Source organism: Manacus candei, unplaced genomic scaffold, assembly GCF_025592945.1.
Source record: "Manacus candei isolate 608988 ecotype Guabito, Panama unplaced genomic scaffold, ASM2559294v1 h1tg000018l, whole genome shotgun sequence".
Taxonomy (NCBI): domain Eukaryota; kingdom Metazoa; phylum Chordata; class Aves; order Passeriformes; family Pipridae; genus Manacus; species Manacus candei.
The window spans coordinates 9933750-9957285 of NW_026138066.1; the positions used below are offsets into that span (position 1 = coordinate 9933750).

Consider the following 23536-nt stretch of genomic DNA (forward strand, 5'->3'; position numbering starts at 1 on the left):
ACTGTGCAGCTTATTATTCTCTTTGCCCTCTTCCTTTCTCTCCAGTTTATTTCCAGATAGGTAATAATGTAGATTATTTTTGCCATTGCTAGAGTGTCTCTGTAAAGCAGAACAATCAGATCCATCCATACCTGTTTGGTAAAGCAGGGGAAACAGTTAGAAACAAAGCAGGGCTCAGTGACGGGAAAAGGCGAGTATTCAGCTCTGATCACAAGGCTGCAGAAAGTCAAAGAATGTGAAACAAGACTCCAAAAAATGGTCCTTGAGCAATGCATAAGAACAAGACAAACTCCAAGGTTTTGCCAGTTCGCCACATGAGGAAATTCCTTCCTATCCCAAATGTAGCCAGAGCTTCAGCAGCATGTCTGGGAGCAAATATCATTAGGGCTGATCTAGCTTGTTTTTATCCAGGCGCGACACTGGCACTCAAAATTCCAAATAGTGATTAACCTTCTAGGGCAAAAGTCAGATTTTCCATGTGTTTGATCTAAATTCAGTTATTTTTTAATTTCAAGGAGTGGCTTTTTTTCTTCCTGTCACTGCTTAGTTCACATATATTCCTGTGTGGGTCCTGAAGATTTCCTGAAGACATGTCAAACCCTACATAGAGATCTGAGGTTCAGTAGGAGTTAATGCATTTAAGCTGTGAAAACAAGTTTCTGTAAGTGGCAGCACAGCTGTGTAGAAATCTTGAATATGAAGTAACTTCACATACAAGGAATGTCTTGCTGTTCTTGATGGAGTTAGGTTGCTCTTTTAATTTCCATCCTTGGGGTGGTAGTGGCTTCTCACTGGCAGAGAAAGCAGTGTGGGGCTCTTACCCCACAGATGAACCTCCTGGGGAGGCACTGAGCATGTTGGCTTTCAGGGAGTGCAACTGGAGTTGAGGATATTCAGCACTACAAAGGATCTGGGCTTTCAAATGCTTTTCACTGTTGCAGGCCAAAATAATAAAAAAATCAGGGGTATCCTGTTTATATAGTGATGTTTCCCATGTCCAGGCACTTTATGATACTTACAATAGTCATATAAACTGCTCCTAATCTGATCTGGCAAGCTGGTCTAATGATTCCTGCTTCTGATTAGAAGTGTTTCCACACTTGCTGAGTGAAGGTTTAACTCCAGCTAAGCCCTTGCACTGAAGTGATGAACAGCAGATCCAACAGATCAATTATAAATACCAAACCTTGTTGTTTAGTGGTACTTGGCACAAACCAACTTCATTGCTGCCTACCTCTCTGGATCCACCTCAGAAGACAGATAGCAACTTTCTGGAAGCATTGGGTGTCCCAAGAGTGTGGGAGCAGAAATTCAGTCTCTATAATCATGAGGAGAAAAACTGGGCTCAGTTCTGCTAAAATAAGCAACAACAAAATAAGCAGCATTCTTCAGTCTCCTTGCAGTTCATCATCAGCCCTGCTCTATGTAACATAGCTTTCCCCAAACAAAAGCTGCACTAAGGTATAGTTAAAGGGAGACAGTTCAAAATAGCATTTTGGGATAAAAACTACAGACATTGCAATAATCCAAAATCTAAGCACGAGACATTTGGCATGAAAAATGCACTGAGAAATAATGCAAGCCTGGCTGAGCACTGAAGTAAATAGTTACTTGCAGTCAAACTATCTTGCCTCCGTTCTAAGGTGATTAAATATCATGACCATGAAATAATCTAAAACTGTGGGCATGTATGTATGATTAGAGTATTATAGTCTGATTATCTTACAAAAATTTAAGGTTTAAGATTTAAAAATTAATAAATAAATGTAGAGTCTGAACATTAGCTGGCAGGACAAAACAACATTACCCTACAATATATTTGTAACATGCTTTAACAAGACTCTTGTGTCTTCCCTCGTTCTATTGCCTGAGCTAGTGTATAAATATTTTTGCAATTAAAGAATAAAATATCCTCATGTAAGGTGGGGAAAGACTGTATTCTGATTAAGTCCTTAGGAGACCAAAAAAGAGGATGGATGAAAGAGTAAAATTCTATATATATTTTATTCTATTCCTGATCACAAATTTAAGATCAGAAACATGTAAGTATTTGATCCCTCATCATATTAGCTTTCTGAACAATGGGACCGATGGAAAGCAGAGAGCAGGATCAAGCCCCTGCATCTTATTGGAGCAATTCCCCTCCATGGAGTTATCTGGAAGCTGGTAGCAAGGAGATGTCCATGGAAAAACACACCCTCTGGTGATGGCATTAGTGCCATGGCCAGCGGCAGTGTGGAGAGAGGAAGGAGAGGGAAACATCAGTACCTGAATTGCAAGAGTGCAAGTATTGCTCTTTCCTCTCAGCTTCTCAGTACATCCTGCACCAGTAGCTCCCTAAAACCAGACATGCTGAAAGAGCCACAGTTCTCTTGCTCTTTTGCTGCAGTGCCTTCTAGCCAAGCTCCTCTGTGCGCTGAGCTTCTGCACACGCTGATGCCTTCGCTCATCATCAAACCTGCAGGAGACAGGAGCAAGAGGGAATTTGATGTCAAGAAAAGCTGATCACAGAGCTATAACAACATGGTTGTCATTGGTGATGCTGAATCTGCTTGCTGCATACCCACTTAGCCTCCTATGAGACCTCTGTGTCACATTTAGGACATTGTCCTATTTCAGTTTAGCTGCTTTGTTTTTATTGTGCAGAGCAGTGGATTTTAAGATCTGGGAATACTGCAAACCTCATACACTGCAAATAGCATCCAAGCATCTTTCTGCATCACTGGAGTTCAGACATAGGAGAAATCCTTTCTAACCTGTGGATTTTTCCAATCTTTTTTCCCTCTTCAGACAGGAATACACACAGAGCTGAGTGTTTTATTTTATGCTAAAAAAAAGGATACATTACATTATGTTTACTTAATCTGTGCTCTAGGATTCATTAATTCCTCTTTTACTCCCATGCTGTCCCTAGGAGCCAGCCTGCCTTGTTCCTTCCAAGGCTATGAGCACCACTCAGATCCTGTATGTAATCCTGGTCTCTTATACATGTTTCTTGCCTGGCATTATCTCATCCAGGACCTCCAGCCTCTCCAAGATGCAAGTCCTTAGATGTTTGTTTGCAGTTTAACTATCCAGACAACCAGGGAGATTTGCAAAACTTTTAAAAACCTCTTCCTAAACAAAACCAAGTTACTTGTAGATCACAGTAAGGAGGTGTTCAACTGTAGAAAAGCAGAATGCTGAGCACATCTCCCTACCACCAGGTACCCATGCTGCTATCAGGCCCCTGATATTTGCAGGAAACCCACGGACTCCAAGTCTCCTACTTCTGCCTCTTACTCCAGAGAGTACCTATTCCTTGGTGGAAGGCATTTCTCTTTAAAACTATCAGCCCGAGGCACTTCTGCCCATTCCCTCTGTACTAGGATTTTCCATGTGCCAGTCCTCAAGCAGAAACGTTGACAGAGCTATTTCAAGTCAATGACTACCAGATGCAGCCAGGGCTTTGCCAGGGTGGGGTTCCTCAAGGTTAGTGTGCCTTGCTTCAGTGTCTAAGACTGAGCTGGTTTTCTGGTGCCAAAAACCTCATTATATGCATCAGAACAAAAACGCATTCATAGGCTGCCACTGATGCTCTCAAAATCTTTGCTGTCTTTCCAACTTAGGAAATGGAAAATAGAGAAGTTCTTAGAATCTGCCTTTCCTACATGGGGTAGGCAGTATACAAATTGTACCTTACTAGTTTGGGATTTAAAACCTTTATTCTTTTAATTTGAAACCATAACACAGTTTCCTACACATACTGTATGAGAGCAGTTCTTGCTCAAAGATGCAGTCCCAGTAAAACCCCCACCCTGTACTTGCTATGGGTACCCAGGGTGAGATGAATCCTCAGAGTCTGCACACCACAAGTACAAAACAGTGGAAAAATCCCTGTGAAGGAAAAGTTAGTCTCCAGTTTATATTTAGAGCTAGTGTTACATGTAAGTTGTGATGTTACAAAGTCAAGCGTGTGTAGTTTTATAAAGACATTTCTCCTTGCCCCTTTGTACATAGCTTGACAGAAGCAAGAGCAAGTCTCTGACAGATGCTGATGAAATGAGCTATCTGGTTACAGAGCTGAAATATTTGGAAAGGACACAAGTGAGAACAGAATTTATTGCCTTTGTGAAAAGGGGATTTAATTTCTAAACTATCCACACGTGGCAATGAACAACCTTGTCTCTGCCCTCTGGTGACAGCCTGCAGGCACCATGCAATTATGATTAAAGCCTTTTATTGTTTTTGTCCCAGATTAGATTAAGTTGGTATTTAAAGATACAATTTTCTCATTGCATTGTCATGCCAGAACAGAGACGTGGTTGTCTGTGCACTTTTACTGAGGTGCAAAAAAGAAATCTGATTGCTTTGAGGTAAACATGGTTAGCAAGACTCCTAACTTCGAGGAAGAGCAGGAGAAGTAATTACAATCCTTCTAGATTATTATTAATATTAATTCTTATCGTTCAGTTTAACTGGGAAAACAATTTGCATGAGTTCACACTGCCAGTAAAGACAAGGCAGGGAAGAGAAGGCCACTGTACTTGTTTCTATTGCAGCCTACAGCAGAGATCCTCTCCCTCCCTGGGCACAGCAAGGTCAGCATCTGTGCTCCCAAAATCATGCCATCTTTGCACATAGCCACACTGGGTACATTCTCACCCTGCAGGATTGGGACATGTCTTAGTAACAAATCTTAGCATACAGCATCTGGAATTTATGGATCAATTTATACAGAGAGACCTACGGTTCGATCAGATGATGACCTACGTAAGGATCACTGAGCTATGTGCATCCTTCATCACATAAAACAACATCTCAACTATTGTTGGTAACACTATTATGGTTTTACACTACCTACACAGGTAGCTCAGATGGCTGCAATAACCACAGGTACACAGTGAAAACCAGAGTGGCTCAATGACATATCAAGTGACCCACTGATACAGAGCCACTGTTTTTTGTCCCATGACAGTGTGATCTCTTGCCTAGGCATCACATGGGCTCTCTAAATTGTACCTTGTTTGTCTTGTGATGGTTTTATCCAGTTAACATCACTCTCTGGCAAGCCTTGCCTTTTTGCTGATGATTTTAATCCACCATTTTGAAAGTCAACAATAATTTCTCTTACAAAATATTTTTACTAATCCTTTTATATTTCATACCAATCACCTTAAAGCAACAGTTTGCACATTCATCTCTGGCAGCCCTCAGGCATCAAGGGAGGGCCGTGTGGACCCCAGTGGAAGTGCTGCAATGCCTTTCCCTTTTCATCTGACACTGTTGTACTTCAGAGGACACCCCTGTTGGATGGGGGTGGTCTGGATACTATCCCCAATCCCTGGCAGCTCAGCACAAGCTTTCCAACAGGCTGAGCTCCCCCATCATCTCTTAAAGCTGCATCTCTCAGCAGGGAAAACCTTCACATTCCCAGGCCAGTGACAGTGCAGAAATGGGACTCCAGCCCTTGTTTTTGTAAATACTCAAGATAAAATAAGTGACCGTCTGCAGGAACAGAGAATGAAAGCAACCCCACTCCTCTTTACCTTGGATAGAAGATCTTAATCCTCACCCTAGGAACTTGCTTTTTTTTTTTCTGTGGGCCACAGGGAATATGGCAGTATTTGTGTAAAGCAAGACAAGTTTGGGTGGGGGACTAGCCTTCAGCAGGGTAAGGAAGAGTTCCATCTTAGAAGTGGGAGATGGGGATTCACCTGCTCAGAGGCAGAGGACAAAACAGAGCTCAAATCTTGCACAGTCCAGGAATTCACCTTCAGGGATGGTCATCAAGAAAAGCCCAACACAATGCTGGCCACAAGCTACCAATCTGAAGCAGAAGTGCCTCTTGGCAGAAGTGCCTGGCTGGGTACCCAACCACCTATCCATGGCCCTGCCTGTGCATGATATGACAGCTGCCTTGCAAACTCTCCGTTCAGGGCTTTGGGGTACCCTTTGCTCAGCCCCTGCTCTGGCATCTCTGACCATGGGGTACCAATACAGGGCAAGCCTGTGTGCCAGCATGCTGCCACAAAGCTTCTCAGATCAACAGAGCTGCTTCATGTAAGTCCTGGGTCCATGGGTCCCTGCTCACCCAAATATTTTCCTCATTACAGATATTTGAGTCAGGTCACACCAATCAGCTGTACGCACGGGACGGTGGAAGGTGGCTTTAATATTGATGTCTCAAATGGCCTCACCTCAGACTTATCTAAGCTGCTGACTTGACCATTTTTAACCTGCTATAATTATAGTGATTACATGCAATTTTTAATAATTAGGATATTTACAACCTAATATTTTTCAGTGTTACCTGGGTCCAAGATTTCATTTTTTTATATGGAGAGTGTGAGTTATCTGTGCTACTCGGACATCAGGAGTACTCATAGTAAAAGATTTGGCACAAGTACTAACTTTCTTAAAGGGCAAAACCTATAACTAATTTTAACTCCAAGCTAATTAAAAGATATATTTGAAAATTCTCAAAAAGAAAAAGTGTTGTTTCTATTCAGTGAGTAAATGTTGCAAAGTTTGTAGAAGACAAATTGTATTTTTCATAAAAGAACATTATATGTAAACTAAACCTCGATTATAACTATAGTATTACGACTATTAGCTCAAAAATTACAGTAGGAGTGGGAAAAATAAATAATAATGACTTACACTAGTTTGGATAAAAATCATAGTGCTCATTAGCAGTATTCCAGCGTTACAAAGCAAATGAGTCTGAGTGTGAGACAGAGCTAAGAAAAGCCTTCAGAGCAAGGAAAAGATGAGAAGGAGCAATGCACAAGTACTTACAAATATCTAACATTCCAATTTTAAGAAAAAGGACTAAAGGTTACAATGAATAGCTAATTGACCAAACAATTTCAGAGATAAGGGCATGAAGGAAAGAAGAGACCAATCGGTAAGGAGGCTGAGATGGCATGACAATGAGCAGCAGCTTGAAACTGAAAGTGCAAATGAAACATTTTCACGAGTGCCATTTAAATTCCCCTTCCTATTCCAAGAAGCAGTGGTTGGCTCAGGGGGATTTCTCTAGCACACCACTTGCCAAGTAGGCCCCAAGGGACTCTGACTGAATTCTGTCTTACAGCACTTTTACTATGGGAATTTTCTACACTTTGTACAGAAGGAAGACTCCTGATTTGTTTCAGGATTTGTGGAAAATCAGCTGATTTTTTTTCTTCCTGTAGGGATACAGAAGGTTGCCCAAGAACTGAAAATCACACCTTTTTACTATGAAAGTGCATGGAACAACGGAGTCGTATTTCAGTGTGTCATTTATCAAATGCAACAAGAGCTCCTCCAGCAGTCACAATGGTGCCAGGTAATGAGGCCAGCACGTGCTCATCCAGCAAACAAGAGACCAAAGGAGCTGTAGGCTTGCTGCATACAGAACCAGAAGCACCAAGGACTTTTATATCAAAACAGCCTTTGGCAACATGACATGTTTGCTCTGGCTTGCATGGGCTTTTGCTTTCAATCCTTTGGGATTGACTGCGATGTTCTCTATACCCACTAATTTCACCTCACCAAAATGCACCAAAAAGACCTTATGGCAAGATATTAAATCCAGTGCATCATGGGCAACACCCATGCAACTGATTGGATTCACTGCCTGATTGCCCAGTCTGTACAGTATTGCTGCCTGGACAACATTACACTCAGGGGTTAACTTCAGCTGTACTGGCAGCAAAGCAGTGCCCCAAATGGGCAGCTGGTGTGGATGGATACCAGTGCCTTCTGCAGCATGCTGTGCTGCAGGCAGCAGAACCTCTCCAGTGCCTGATTACTTCTAATTATAATACCTGGCAGATGTGCAGTGTTTTGGCAGCTTGGCACAGTGTTTTATGTTGCTTTAGATTGACTGAGGGAAGCAAGCACCATCAGCTGAGCTGCTCCCGGGGCCTGTCCGTCAGCAAAAGCAATGCTCCCCAAATCAGCAAGTCAGCCCCTTCTGCCTGAGCACCAAAGTTCTGCAGAAAGAGCAACTTTCTACCAGCAAGCAGCTGAGCAAGAGCTCCTGTGTCTGCCACCACCAGTTCAACCACAGTGAGATGGGGGCTCTGCTAGAGGGCAGCGCTGGCAGAGATGTCAGGCTGGTACTCAGGAAATTCCTGATGTTATCCCTGTCTCAGCTACCCAGGCTCACCAGCTACATGGTGGGCCCTTCCTTACCCCCGCCATCCTTTGCCTTATACATCTATGGGAGAAGATCCTCAAGGCAGAGAATGCCTTTAAATACGAGGCTGTGTGACAGTGCTTCCAAGGAAGCCCAATTTCAAATGGAGCCCCAATGTGCTGTTACACAAAAGATTATGAGTGATCCCAGCTTAAAGTGATCTGGGAAAAGACCACCCTAATACTTGCCTCAAAGAGACAAATGGGTTCTATGCCCTGTCCTGCAACCTGCAGTCTAGGCAGAGCTGAATGGCCTGCATTAGCAGAGCACGTTTACTTTTTCTAAAAAATAAAAACCAAACATTTTATTGACTCCTTCAATGTCATCTCTCAATCTCTGATTTGGGAAGTGCGTTTGTGCCATTTTTAAATTGAAAATACTTGAGTAGTTCATGAGACACTGAGAGTCGTATAACATGCAGAAAATCTATCAAGTCCCCATAGAAATTGGGATAAGTGTGGCTCTATGGCTTTCTTTAAAAGACACTTGAGAACAAGACTTCATAACAAGCAATGCTGAGAATCTGCAACTGTCACAAAAGGGAATGGAAATACAAGTACTATCTTAGAAGAGTCTCTCTGACACACTTAAGAAATAAAGTTACAACAGCCCCTTCAGGGTAATCTGTGTGAAAGATCTAGCTGGAGAGATGTATTTCATATACAGGCAGAAAATTCAACTTGTCTTCCATTCCTGGGCTCTGGAAGCACTTTCTTTAGACCTGTCTGAGATTTTTCTCCTAGTTTTTCAGCTTTTACCTGATGAGCTCCTGCTCACATACAGTCCTATTCACATGGTTGACCACCCTGAGCTCTAGCTGGGCCCCTCTAATTATTTTTCAACAATCTAGCAAAAGATCTGAGAGTAAAAAAAAGTGACTTCTGAATAGGAACATCCAGAGACTTAACACAATTAAGAATATTAATTTCATGGCTCTAGTGTATTTGTCCTAATAATCACAGGCATCCCACTAATGACTGCTCTTCCCCCTTCTCTCCTACCCTCATTTAAAAAGCAGTAAAATTAATGGAGCCTGTGTTTCTTTAGACTTGCGTTTTCTGTTTCCCAACAATCCTCATCATCCCAGCAATAATCAGCTCCTACCCTCTGCTTCCACTGCCATATGGATGGGCAAGATGCTGGATCAGCATCAGATGGACTGAGCTATGAGCATGGAGCCCTTAGTGGACCCCTGGCTGGGCCCAATTCCTTGATTTAATGAGACTCTTCATAAATCTGCTGAGAATATGTAATTAACTTTGAGACTCCTGAATTTATCTCAAACTCTGATAGATTTGGCCAGTGGGATCAAAATTTAACAGTAGTGAAAAACAGCTGAGGGTCACTGCCCTGACACCGGGGACTGGAAAAGGTGTCCATTCCATGAGTGAGGAACAAACTCCTCCATGGTGCCCACTACCCTTTGTCTCGTACTGCCTCTCCTCATACAGTGGGTTACACTGCTACTGCAATAGAGTGTTTCTGGGAGGCAAGGAAGACTTGGCAATGGATGGATGTCAGTGGGGATCTTTTTTGGGGTGCTATTCCCAGTCATTTCGCTCTTCCCTTACCTGCTTTCTGTGAGTCTCACAGCCCATTTTTGAGTCTCTTGACTTAATTGGGTGTGCTCCAGATTGTAGACATCTGCACGCACCCCCACTAATTATACTGCACAAATAAATACTTCGTACAGAGAAAATAAAGGAGGAAGACATGAACTCATCACCCTCCTCACCTGTATTATCAGGGTGTTTTACAAACACAGCATCCCTGGCTATGCCCCCAAGCTTCAGGAAAGACACCCAACAAAGTCACCTGTGTCTGACCTGGAGGCTACACAACTGCTGGCAGGAGGTCCCAAGTAGCCTTTCGTGATGCTCCAAGCTTTCTCAGTGGAAAGCTGTCCTTCTCAGCTTCAGCTAAAGGAGCTTCCTCCAAGGGAATAAAATCTCCCTGTTATGCAGGCTGAGAAGGGTCTATGAACAACTGGCCTTGGAAGTGACCATCCAGGATGACCTCCACACTCCCTAAGTTGTCTGATTGATACACCTGCGCCTCAGTATTTAAGAGACACTCCCCAGGGTTGTTAATAGCTTCTTTCTTTACTCCTGAAAAAGCAAACCAAACTGCTGCTGCTAGAGCACAAAGCTTCCAGCATTTTAAAAGCATTTCAGGAGAGAGTGCACCCTGTAAGGATGAGTGGCCCCAGCACCAGCCTGCTTTGTGTCCATTCTGGAGGAATGTGGCCTCTTTCACTGCCTTTTTCTCTGGCCACTGAGCTTACAAATCTAGCACAGACAGTGACATTAATATAGTGAGTCCTCTGAAAAGCTAAACAGAAAGAGGCTTTTGGAGGAGGAAGAACAGTACAGGAGAAATGTGATACAATGAATTAAGTTTTGCAATACAAAAAATCCCTATTTCTTTGGCAAATAAAGAAATGAAACTTTGCTTTCTGAGAGGGAAAAGAAATGTGTAATTTCAGACATTGCCAATCCCCACCCAGGATGATGTCTGGCACATCCAAAATTCTTGAGGCATTCAGGAGAGCAAGCAAAACCTTACCTGGGCATGAGGTTTGGAGGGTGAAATCATGGTCTGCATAATACAGGTCAGGGCTGAGTCCTCTCACGACTGGTCACTCAAGTGAACAGTTACTGAAACAGGCAAATGTCTGCAAAGAGTTTCAGTGAATCAGCATCTTACAGCAATATAGATTACAGAGGAGAGATGAACTCCAGGCTGCCAGAGGTCGCTAGTCGTCATGACCCCCTCACCTCACAGTCCTCAAAGGGCTCTCAGGAGCTTCCCCCCACCCAGTCTCAGATTTAAAGCCCAAAAACTGCTGCACAAGCTGCTGCATCTGCAAGCTGCCTCTGCCAGCTGTGCTCGAGAAGCTGGTCCAGGCACTTTGGGCTCCCCAGACCTGCAAAGGGGTGAGAGCAGCACTGCAGCCCCATTAATGAGAGCTTCAGTCACCCGGGGGTGCTCGGATGCCCGAGAGGCACCTGAATGCACACTGCTTGTTTCTGCACAAATTTGCTTGAATGCACAAACCTGGCTATTTTCTTCCAACAAGAAAACGTGAAGCAGTCACATCAGCTACAGGGAAGGGAGGAAATAAAACCCCAGAGAGCAACACCCACCCTTGCTGGACGAAGTCCCCAAGATAGTCAACTGCCTAGGCAGGCCATGTGCTGCCTGGGGCACATGTCAGAAACCTGGTTTTGCCAAAGAACAAGGACAGTGATTCTGGCATAAGATCAGGCATTTCTCCTTTCCAAGGGTACCTGCTTGAGAAGCAGGGCCTGATTGGTAATTTAAGAGAGAAAATAGGAGCAAAAGTGAGAAAAAAAATCCCCATAAGACTTGCAGGTGTAGAGACAAAGCATAATTATGCATGCACACACTTTGATTATTTCATACTCTTAAAATGGGAAACAGCTTCACTCAAAAAGATAACTTCTTTTTTAAAAAATGAAGCATTATTTATTGTGTTTTTTTTCTATATTTCAAGGATGCTCTTTAAAGGTTTCAGTTTTGTAAAAGAGTCTTTGACTTTTCTATATCTCTCTGTCTCTCTCTGTCATTGCCTTCCACAGCTGGGAGAAAAATCTAAGGGCCTTAAATAAGTTTAAATATGAAAGTCAAAAAAAGGCTTTGAAAATAAGCTGTGAAGGAGCACTCTGTATTTGAACTCCACACAGAAAATTAAAATCAAGGAAAAACGTAGAGCTGAAACAGTAATACATCAAATTTTTACATGTATTTATATATATATATTTCAATCAGAGGACTCAATGTCTTACTGCTTTCAATGGGACTTTTGTTTGTCTAAAGATGGAAGAACAGAGCTCTGTTTCACCATGGCTCTGTGCTTTGTCTGCTGTCTCCAGTCCCCAAATTTTTACTCCAAACCAGGGTAGGACACTCGCCTCTCAGAGCAGCTGAGCTTGTGTAGATCAGGAGTGTGCTCCTTTGTGCAGCACTGCCAGGGCCAAAATCCCAGCTCTGCTGAAATCAGTGGCAAAACTGCCCAGCTCCAAGAGAGCTGGCTTCCCACTGCCTGGCATACATGGCCACCTTGCTGACTTCCCCAGCACCCTGCCACCCCATGGGGCGCCCGTCATGTAAAACCAGTTGTGCTTGTGCCCACAGGGACTTTGCCTTGGTGGGTTTTCTTACCTAGGGATGAGATGGCCCTTGCCACAGCCTGAGCTGCCACTGGGCTGGTTTCCATCACATGCTTCAACCCCCAAAACCAGACTGGAGCAAGGCAGGGCCAAAGGCTGCGTGGACACCTATTTGTGTTAGGTGCCACCCTCAAATGACTGCTTCTTCCTCTTCACAGCTTGCCTGCTGATGGTTGCGTGAAGGTCTCTGTGGAAGGTTCATCATCCATTCATTGCCAACCACACCAAGGTGAGCCTTTCCTAGCAAAATCTGATGGACACCACCCCCCACCCTCCATGTTGCATGTCCTTCTGCACAAAGTACAACATCCCCCAGTAAGGAAGCACTGCCCTGCAAACAGCCCTAACTCAGTGAAGAGCAACAGACATACTCTGCAGGTTTTCTTACATATCTATATGGCCTGTTCCTTCTATCCATTGAGTCATAAAATATGGCCCATCAGTGTAACATGACTATCATGGTGCACACTGCAGCCCCAAGAAACTGTTCCCCTTTGGTGTCAAGGAACATGATTTGTAAGCAACATGATTTATAAGCAACAAAAGATTGGACAGTAATTCAAGGGAACAAATAAAGTTTCCTAGTAACTCCAAGGCAGAGGAAGGCAAATCCTGCTACTTTTACTGTTGTGTTTGTAGAAGCAATGAGTAAGATGGCTGGAAAGAGTCTATTTTAACAACAGTACTCACAAGCCAGAGAGGGGAGAAAATTGTTGAAGATTCCATCAGTGTCGCGCGGTTTCCTTGGTTCCATGTGCAGGGCTCCAGGGGACACAGCAACAAGCGCAGCATCACAAAAACCTCATTTTTCTCCCCTCTTCTACTCCAGAATCTCTCCAGCCTTGAAGAAACCTCTCACCTCAATGCCATGGCTCTGCCCCCAGGAACAAACACAGTACCCACCTGCATGAGCCACTGTGGACTTCTCTGCTCACCAGGACTGCACGGATGCCAGGTGCCTAATTGCAGTACGTTTTTCCTCTCTTGTAAAGGCAATTCTAGTTCTACCTGGATTAACTTGCAGAGAGAGTGAGAGACCTGCTTTCTGTCCTTGTCCTTGTCTCTTTCAATCACAGAGAGACCACGGCAGTGCCTTTTGCTTTTGATTAAAAGAACTTCAGGTATCCGTTAAAGTGCACTGATCCGGCTTTTATCGACTAACCCCACTGGTACAGCTCTCTTTTGGGAGGCTGGATCCCTCGGCGGAGCTATTACAGCAGCCTCACATCCCTGAAAAGGGTAATTCTCCAGAATAAAAGCTAAATGATGGAGCGAGACAGAGTGGGTGACTGTGTACATAAACATTAGGCTTTGTTTGCTAATGCAAACAGCTCTTGGGGTGAGAGGGAAATAGCAGAAATATTCGGTTAAACATTTATGCAGGATTTACATATGGTGACATACACAGAGGTGGTGTTTGAATGGCTGACACTATTGGCAGTGTTGGATTTTTTAGGGATGCTTTCCCAGAGCATTTTTCTTGCCAGGAGAATCTTTACTGAAATTGTGCAAGTGTAACAGATCCATCATTCACATACAGAACTCTGCAATTTTTCTTCCATCCAAAGAACAGCTTGTTCCCCTATTTACAAGGTATTAATATAGGAGGACCTATTTCTGAGGCTTAGATACAGCTTATCAGGTTTCCCACATGGGTTCAGATTTCAGCTGATGTAAGCCAGTGAGGTCAGCACATAAGATTGGAGGGAAGTTAGCAGGTTAAGAATCTTTTCTTTAAACAATAAAAATGTTTCTTCTATGTACATATTCCCCTAGGAAAGTAAACCCCTGGGCCAAGGACTCCCTTAGAGCACTTGCTGCTATTACAGCACTGTGCTAAGGGATGCAGATGAAAATTTAAAATTAACCAGAAACTCTGGAAAAAAAAAAAAAGAAACTGAATTTTACTTTTCTCAACCCAACTAAGATGTAAATTAGATAAATGATGCAATTACAAAAAAGCAGAGCAGGATCCTGAAAATTGTGTGAACTTTGCTAACTCAGGTTTTGCTCACATTAAGATGTTCTTAAAGAAGCAATATTTTGCCCAAACAGACCCTGGGATAGGATACTCCAAAGTAGTGAGGTCCCGTTTCAGTCACGTGCTTGAGGCGGATACATTTCAGGTGTGCCTTTAACTTCTCATCAGCTGTGAAAGTCACCTGCATAACTGACCTTACAGCTCCAAACAACAGGGCCTGATTCTGCTGCACTATAACCAACCTGTCTCTCAAATTTATGAGACAAGGACTCAAAAAAGCATTTATGAGATGAGTCTACTTACCTCTCTACTTACGTCCTCATGCCTGAGTTCTAAGGGTTCCCTTTTTCAATCTCATCCACAATTAGAGGCAGAAACTTTTCCTCTCTTTTCTTTCTGAAAAGGACAACTGAAATGCAGCAGGACTCTCACGACTCCAGGAGGAGCTGCAGCTGTAAAGAGAAATGCACAAACACTTGAGTGCATACACTGAAACCATGAGGTTGTTGTGAGAAGTGCCATTTTTCCTGGTCCAACGGCAATTAATTGGAACATTGCTACTGTTTCCAAGACCAGCAGGACTGCCTTTTCCTGCCTGCTGAGCTCTGTGGCAGGTGAGTTTCAATGGGATGAATTCCAATTTAATTAACAGAAAACCATTTTCTTAAAAAAAAAAAAAAAAAGGCCCAGACAACAAACTGTTCTTACAGTTCTCTCAAAATGAATACATACATCACATAAAAACCAAAAAGGTAACACAAAGAAATTTGGATGCCTTCCACTTCTAGCAGATGCTGAAAACCCATTTGATACTATGTTTCAAATACCATTTTTACAAGCACTTGAATACCTTAGTTGGAAGACCCCATGATGGATGTTTTTTCCTCTGTGAAAAGCATCCATTTCCTCTCTTAGGCCACAAATGTAAATATAGAAATGGATCATTCTGAATTGGTCTATTTACGATTATTTATTTAATGGCTAACCACAGTGTCTCGGGCTACTTATACATAATTTAAATGTCTCACAAATACAGCACTTTGTTTCCAATTCATTCTTTGTACATATTCAATAAATTGAGCATGTGAAAATAATGAAGAAAGCAAGGCCTTAGTTATCGATTCTGACAGGGTTCATGGTCCTCCTAAATGTGTCTTTAAGTCATTTTAGCTTGCCTTTGAACATAATGATCATGACAGGCATGGCTTTAACTAAGCCAACAGAGCTTTAAAATAAATACTGGAAGCTGCTTGCTGAAAGTTGAGGCAAGGTCTGAGTCCCAGTCTGGCAAACATCCCCATTTCCCCCAGCAGCCCCAGTCCTGGCATAGCCCTGGTAGGCTGAGGATTCCCAGGACCTCTTTGCTAGCCAGGGTGAGGGGTATCAGAGGTGTCTGCAGGAAAGAAATGCTCAGCCTTGAAATTCAGCTTTTGTCATCCCCCCACTTCTTCTTCCAAAAATGATCTGGATTTGGGGTCTGTTTGCCCTTTGCACAGTGGTGAACGTCCCCACTGTGCACCCCAGAGGAGCAGAGATATCCTCCAGGCTTTCTGCTGAAGTCCAACAGGACATTTGTGTAGCCTGCTCTATGCTAAAGCTCTTTGCATGTCAAAGCATTGCAGCCCACTTTTCATGCCTACACTCATCGAGGCTTTACCAGCAGATCCATTTCATATTGCAATTAAAAGCTACTCTAGCATGCTTTTTAACAAAAAGTGCACCTTTAACATTTAAGCACACTGTATCGTAATGCAGGAAGTCAGATATTCAATGAAATCTAGTCTGCTTTGATTAATAATTGATGACATTTTTGCATAGGAAAGTAAAAAAACAGGAGATCCTTTCTATTGATCTGAGAGACTCGAGTAAATGAAACAGATTAAAATTTTTGCCTATGTTAGTTAACTATTGATTAAATGGCAGTACAATGTAAGCACAAATGTAAGGATGGTAATAGAGAAAGCCTTAAATGCATCATGTCCAATTTCTTAAAAACTTAATTTGATGTTGAACAGCCAGAAAGCCTGTGTATACTGGCAGTTCAAGGTTATGCATATCTTCCATAAGTATTGCAATGTTGTTAACATACAAGAAGTAGTGGAAATTGTGCAGGCACTTAGATGACTGAAAGGGTTTGAAAGACTTTAAGGGCACATCTTGAGCTGGGGAAAGAAATAGTTTTAAAAGTACAGTTCAATAGTCTGATCTCTATCATGTACAACTTTTTCAAACAGATATTGGAGGAAATAATAATCAAGATGCAGAAATGAAAGGAGGTAAAAATGCAATGTGATTTTAGGAAAGACAGATCATGTCAGACTAAGATTGTTTGGGTATCTGCTTGACTTGATCAGAGAAAAGTGATAGATGTAATCTATGTGGACTTTGCTTACATTTGACCTAGGCTCACATGGAAAGTTATAAGCAGAGCTGGAGAAGATGTGGATTGATTTTGTTTGTGGTTTGGATTTTTGTTTGTTTGGGTTTTAATTAAATGCCATTGCTCCAGTTCACGCTAACAGAAGATTAATCCTCTTCCAATTACAACAGCTTTCACTGAGTTTGCAGGTTGAGAGTCTGAGCACTGATAAAGACAGAGGGTCTCCTCCAAGCAGAGGCTGCCGTGGTTTCCCTGCAGCTGACAGCAAAATTAGCAGAGTCTGAGCAGGACCCAGTGGGCAGAACCTCAGGGGCACAATGTCACCCTCCACCAGCCCAGGGAGCTGGTGGAAGATTTTCCTGGGTAAGGTGCAGCAGTCCACTGCATTTGATCTGTGGGAGACATTTCAGAGTCAAGGTGAAGGGATTATAATTAACCAGCAAGGATGCACTGGGAGGGCATTTCCAAGAAATGAATATTTAATTAGAAGAGCTAAGAGGAGAGGCAATCTATAAAATAACACTGATGAGTCACTGACTGTCAGTCTCTGCCTTCCTGGTGCATCAATATTTCTACTGGAAGTTCACAAATTTAAAAATATTAATGGGTCAGATTTGGCCCCAGGAGTTTTGAAAAAAGGGTAAGTAGAGTGGAGTTACTTCCACAAACCATTTTATCTTTCCAGCTACATTTAATTAGTGGCAAGTACTGTTGTTCTCCAATGTTTCTAGTCCCATTTCTTCTTTCCAAACCCAAACTCCCCTTCCAGACCAAATGGTCTGTGCTTGAGAAGAGCTCATTTAGTGTACATGAACATTTATTAAAGTGCCCTCCTAAAAATATTGCCATTGCACACAATTCTCCCCAACAGGAATATAAAAAGGAACAAGTCTCATATGAGAGACATTGGGTACTGTCAGGGGAGGGCAAGTCAAGATAAAGAACAATGTCAACAAATCAAACTATTCAGAAGGACCAGCCCCTTGAAGGCTTTTCCTTCTTGCATTTCTATGTCAGGCTCATACCTGCTGCAATACATCAATGGTAGAAAGCAAAACAGAAAGCAGAGTTAAATGTATAAAATGAATTTGGTATACGAAAAACAATTAAAGTTGACATTGCTCAAATGAGAAGTGAATACATTCAGATAACTTATCTTTACCTTTGACTACAGCACTGAATTGGACAAAGCTGGGAGAAAAAAACCCAAGAGTTTCCATTCCCCCAAGAGATCAGTAGAAAGGGCAAGTATCCACCCCAAAAGCCGATAAGTTAAATGTCCAAAGATCATCGTGTTTTGACACACCATATTTTCTTTTATGTTGGATGGTTTCAGCCTGCAGTTTTAAGCCTAAGAAATGATTCTGGGTGGAGATGCCTGGGTATTCACAGGTCACTCCTCGAATTACTGATGTCAGGAGAACTGCCAGGCTCTGCTTTGGTTTCCTGGAGTTGGTAAATCAGTGTCTAGTGATTTCCCACATGGTTATGGCTAAGGATTTCAGATTAGAATCTGTGTCTATGCTTATGCCAGGGCAAGTATGACAGATGTGTTTCATGGTCTACACCACCCTGCAAATATAGGTACAATATAACTCATGTAACTAATATATTAGTTACATCAGTTAATCCAGTGACATCAAAATCCACTAGCATTGTATATTGACTTTAGTACAAACAGGATCAGATTCTGTATCACCTTACTGCCTACAACATATCTTACAAAATAAGGAGTTAAGAAAAAAATTAAATGAATCATGAAACCCCTGTTGACTCTGGAGACATGGGAACAAGCCTGTGGTGTGAAAAGCCAGCAGGATGCTTTCTGCAGGAAGAGCTAAGCAGAATTGCTTTTCACTTGGTAAGCAGTAGAAAAGCAGCAGCTACCAGACAGCCTCTCACAAGCTGAGTGTACAATTGAATCATACTTTTAGTTTTACACTCTTATACATGCAGTAGAGAGAAAAGTTTGAGTTTGTATTCCAATCATGTTATCTGATGGCCCAACAACAAAGACCATTGAAGCAAAACGAAAAAACATTTAAAAATTCATTGGGTGGCAGTGGGTACCTTGCCTTTATGTAGAAAATGCTTTTTCTAAAGTGATTTCAGCAAAATTAATTAGATCATCACAAAGATTTGCAAGGTAACTTCACTGAGGTAGCAATCTGCATGAAGCAATCTCTTGAAATAGCTAGCAGAACTCTATAAAGAAAAATTGCTTGCTGGGTGTATCCCTGCAGATTAAACAGACTTGGTAGAAGGAGAAGCTTTTCAAAAAATTGTGTCAGTCTTCTTTCAAGCAGTGAATGAAGAAAAATACTCCCTAGCCAAGTGCCCAACTTTAAGCACGTTCAGAAGCATTGTTTAGGTCAGTGAGAAGCAAGTCTGACCCAAGTCCTGCCCTTTAAGCAGTTCAAGCCCTTCAGAGAACAGGGCTTCCAGTGGCACCAGAGTTTGCCTGCTGGAGGGAGGTAACCTGTGCCTCTACACCACTTCTGGCTTAATGTGGAGGATAGAAGGCTAGGCACATTTGGACTGCTGCAGACCACAGGAAGCAGTGTGGGACTCAGCTTACAGCCAGCCCAGTGCTAGGGAGCAAAAACTGGGGGATTTTTGTCTTGTTTATCCTATATTCTGTGCAATTAAGACTGGTGCCTCTCTATCTGCATATCTGTTGGTGACTGAGTGGTTACAGCAGCAACCCAGCAGTGCACTTAAACACATGCTTAGATTTCTCTCCAGTAAGTTGTACACCTGGGTGTTCTGCTGAACCCTAAAGATTGTTTTGCATTTCTCTACAAATCCCTCTGCTCAACAAATGAACTCTTTTTGTTAAGAACATTGGATTCAGAAGCAATGGTTTGGACTGGGCTGGTATTCCTACGGGCTCTCAGAGAGAAGGAACAAGAGTCATCACCTCAGAGGAGCTAATAGCAGAGCAGAATATAAATTCTGTTGCCCAAAACTAGGTATAAAGAATTCTATACAGCCACAATACTGCGCACAAGAGCAAAAGGGATGGATACACCATCTTCAAGGAGTGTGATGATGGGGCATGATGCCCCATTGCTTTACAAGGCACAAATATGCTTACCTTTCCTTATTTTCTAAGGCATATCCCATTTTCAAAATTGAATTGCAGTGAAAGGCTTGTACAGTAGCTACATAATTTTTGAGGATGTAGTCTGAGGCCTCCTTCATAATTTCTGAAAATTTTATGTAGACTGAATTGCTCTTGAATATGTGAATGTGTAGAACCAGGCTCAGGCCCATGAGTTGCAGGTTAGTGCCTTATGTGGGAACAAGCACAGGGATCCTGCTCCACATTCACAAAGGCACTGTCCAGTCCAAAGGTGAACCTTTGTGGTTTGAAATACATCTTCCTTGGCTACAATGAGCAAAATGTGCAATTCTTTCATGCCTGAAACTGGCTGCACAGTAGCCAGCAGACCCTAGCATTTCACAGCTGCTGACAGCTCATCTCGGGGAGCAAGTGACTCCAGTGATACTAAAGCTTGAGTTATTTCCAAGAAAAAAAAAAAAACCAAGCATTTTTTAAAACACTAATTAAAAGCAGACTTGGGTTCCTAACACTAACTCATCCTAAAGATCAGGAGGAAAACAACTACCATAGATAGAAAACTCTGACAATGCTGTTGCAGACCAAAGTGAAAGGGTATGAGCAATTAAACAATCATTATTTCAATTACTGGCTTTCTTTCCTGATAAGCATGAGAAGCAGCAGTTAACCATCTGCCTTGTACAGTGCTGTGCTGCACAACATGGGAATGCCTTCAGCAGAAGTGTGCAGTGATTTGTGCTCACACACTGCAGTAAAAGAAATACTGAGTGGTAGAAAGGGAAATCTGCTGGGTTTTTTGTAGTGCCCCTCTGCCTGTACATATTCTTCCCTTTTGAATGTGCTGCTCTTGGTCAGGGCTGGCTCAGAGAGCCACTGTTGCATGAGATACATTTTCTTAGTCAAGTCCATGGGCAAAACTCTATGTCATTTTGCAGCCCCTACCTTAGGTAGAAGACCGTGTCTTCTCCTGAATTGTTTGTCTGTGACACATGCCCTTGTGACCTAGATGTGCTCTGAACTTCCAGCAGACCTTCATCTTAGTAATTTTGGAAGAGAGGAAGGCAGCCCTCTGAGCTCCTTTTGTGGAAAAGCTGCAACTCTCCAGGGAAGCCTTTGCAGCCACCGTCCCACACTCCCACAGCTCCCTGGAGAACATCTTCGACACACTTGTGAGCCCCAAGAACAAGGGTCTCTGTGGAAGATCCTCCAAAGCAAGACATCAGAAGCCACACTAGTCATAGCAGTCAGAAAGTAGCTCTAAGAGGAACGTGGCCTCTAAAGAGCTACTCTTTATTCAGGAGACATGGATCCTCCAATGTCCACACCAATATTAGGAAGGGCTGAAATCTGCAGAGTGACTCCTGCTTTACTTCCAGGCCCACGGGTCCCTTGAAACTCCCTTACTATGTTACCTCTCTCCAGATGGTGTCTCCTTGCTTTCCCAAAAAGTGGCAGAGGTCCTCAGGCGAGTTGGTCCGTGGTCAGAAATACGTTGCTTCAGTGCTGAAAATCACCATGTGCAAAGTGCCACCACTTCTTCCATACTTGCGGCTCACCTGTGGCAGAGACCAAGGACATTTAACACCAGTGGTGACAATTTAACCCTTGGATAAGGCATGTGTGTAAATACTCACTGTAGCAGCTGCTCCTGGTACTAGTTACTATACTCTTAGGGACTGGGGCTGTCCATACCCAATGTCTTGGTTGTTTGCATTACCAACATCAGTGCACACAAGCTGTCCCAGAAGATCAAGGATGCTGGGCAGCCTGGAGCCGGAGCACACAATTTTCAGTTTGCTTGGCACCACCTTGCATTTCTTAGGAAGTTTTCTTCACTGTGCCACTGCAGCAGAAAGGAAAAAAAAAAAAGAAAACAAAAGACCCACAGTTTTACAGCTGCCAAAGGGAAGAGGTCATTTTGTGCCCTGCTCTGGCACACTGACTCAAAGAGATGGAAGAAGAAAAGGCAGGACAGCAGATGGAATTCAGTGCTGCATAGTGGGTCAGCTAATGGAGGAAAAACAACTCTCTGAACAAGAAAGGCTGAAGCAATTATAGAACTTAGAGTGCACAAATAAGGGTGGTAACAAGAGGATAGTGGGATGGAAGAGGAGAAGGAGGTACTAACCAGGACATAAAATGCTGTGGGATCTGGACAAAGGCTTTTAAGCAGAGAGAAAATGCAAGAGCTCTACTGGAAGAAACAATAAGCTCTGGAAACAGAGACATGAATTCTCATAGGACTGGCTGGCAGTCCTTATGGACTGGTGGTACCACACTGTAAGATGCTCCACAAACCCATCATAAGGCAAGGTCTGCCAAAGGACCACCTGCTGCTCCAAGGGGGACAGCAAGCTTCCTTCGGTTATCCCTCAGTATCACCTTCTCCACATCTTGGCATCTCTCCCTGCACTGCAGCACAGAAGAGTTGCTCACCCTCCAGCTCTCCAGGGCAGAAAATACTTTAGAGAAGAAACAATATTTCCCTCCAAGACAAAGAGAAACTGGCATTGTGATAGTGGATACTGGTGTTGTGATCCATGCAAAGACAAAAACCTTTCAGTGCAGCGTGGTGCAGTTTCTGGGGTAGTCTGAGTGAAGGGATGAGGCTGGTTTTGGTGTGGGGCCCCGGGAAGTGGGTCGCTTTGGAAACTCAGTCACAGACTCCAGCAACGAGGTGCTGAACAATCACTGCTGCTCTTCCCAGATGCTGAGGGGAGAAAAAAAAGCCTTTGAGTGAAGAGTTAATTATAGGGATTGTATTCCACTTCCTACAATTAAGGGAACCCATCTGTAGAGATTTTAATTAGTGGAGATCTTATGGGGAGTTTCAGTTTGGCTGGAGGGTCTTACCGAGTGTACTCTGTCTCCTTGGTATTTTCTGCAGTTGTGCAGTCATGAGCATTTGCCATTAAAGACAGTGTTAGATGGCAATAAATAAGGAATGGACAACACAATGATTTTCATACACAGCAGATGTACGTATTTGCCTTTTCCCCTAACTCCCATCATCTTTCCCAAATTAATAGAACCACTAGCTACAAAAGTCTTTTTTTATTTTTAAAAAAATGGGTGGATGGTACAATTCATGTGCATGAAGCCATTTTTAAAAAATTAAATGAGGACATTTCGCCCTGTATACTAAATCAAACATAAAAGGCATAGGATGGGTATTAGGAAGAATGATCCAAATAAACTCCTTTGCTATCTAAAGCATTTTCATTCCATTGCTTTCCTATGTGTTACATTTAAAACTTATTAACATTACTGTTGATCTGTCAGGTTTTTTTCCCAGCTTCTTTTAGACATAGCCCTTTTTCTGCATTGACTTTTTTTTCCCCCAGTTTAACCCACTAAGTTTCTCGTAAATGCACCTCAAAATTAGCCGTCCAAAGAGACATCATGTATGTCACTTAGTAGGTGCCTAAGACACCACAATGCACTGAAGTTTGTGCACCCACAAGGAGTGCACAGCCAAAAGCTCAGATCACTGGGCATCTTCTCTTGCTGTCAGGGACTTTGGGTCTGCCCTAGAGATAAATATTCCTTCACTTACAAATTAACTGAAAGGTCCCACACTGCTGGTTCCTGCTGCAGACTACTTAGGTCTTGCTTGATTTGAATTATTCCTCGTGCCCTAATTATTCCTTTTGCCTTGTTTCCCCAGACACAGCTGAGGGAGTGGGAGCTGGCTGAGGGCTGAGAGCTGCCAGGTTTGCTGAACAGGCAG

At 42.8% G+C, this 23536-nt stretch overlaps 1 long non-coding RNA gene across 1 annotated transcript; it reads right to left on the reverse strand.

Annotated features, from left to right (window-relative positions):
• Positions 1-1296: 1296 nt before the first annotated feature.
• LOC127469832 (uncharacterized) lies at positions 1297-11039 on the reverse strand. Its single transcript, XR_007904096.1, has 3 exons — positions 10733-11039; positions 2269-2458; positions 1297-1318 (listed from the first exon to the last, which is right to left on the reverse strand). It is a non-coding gene; the product is annotated as an uncharacterized LOC127469832 (long non-coding RNA).
• Positions 11040-23536: the final 12497 nt, after the last annotated feature.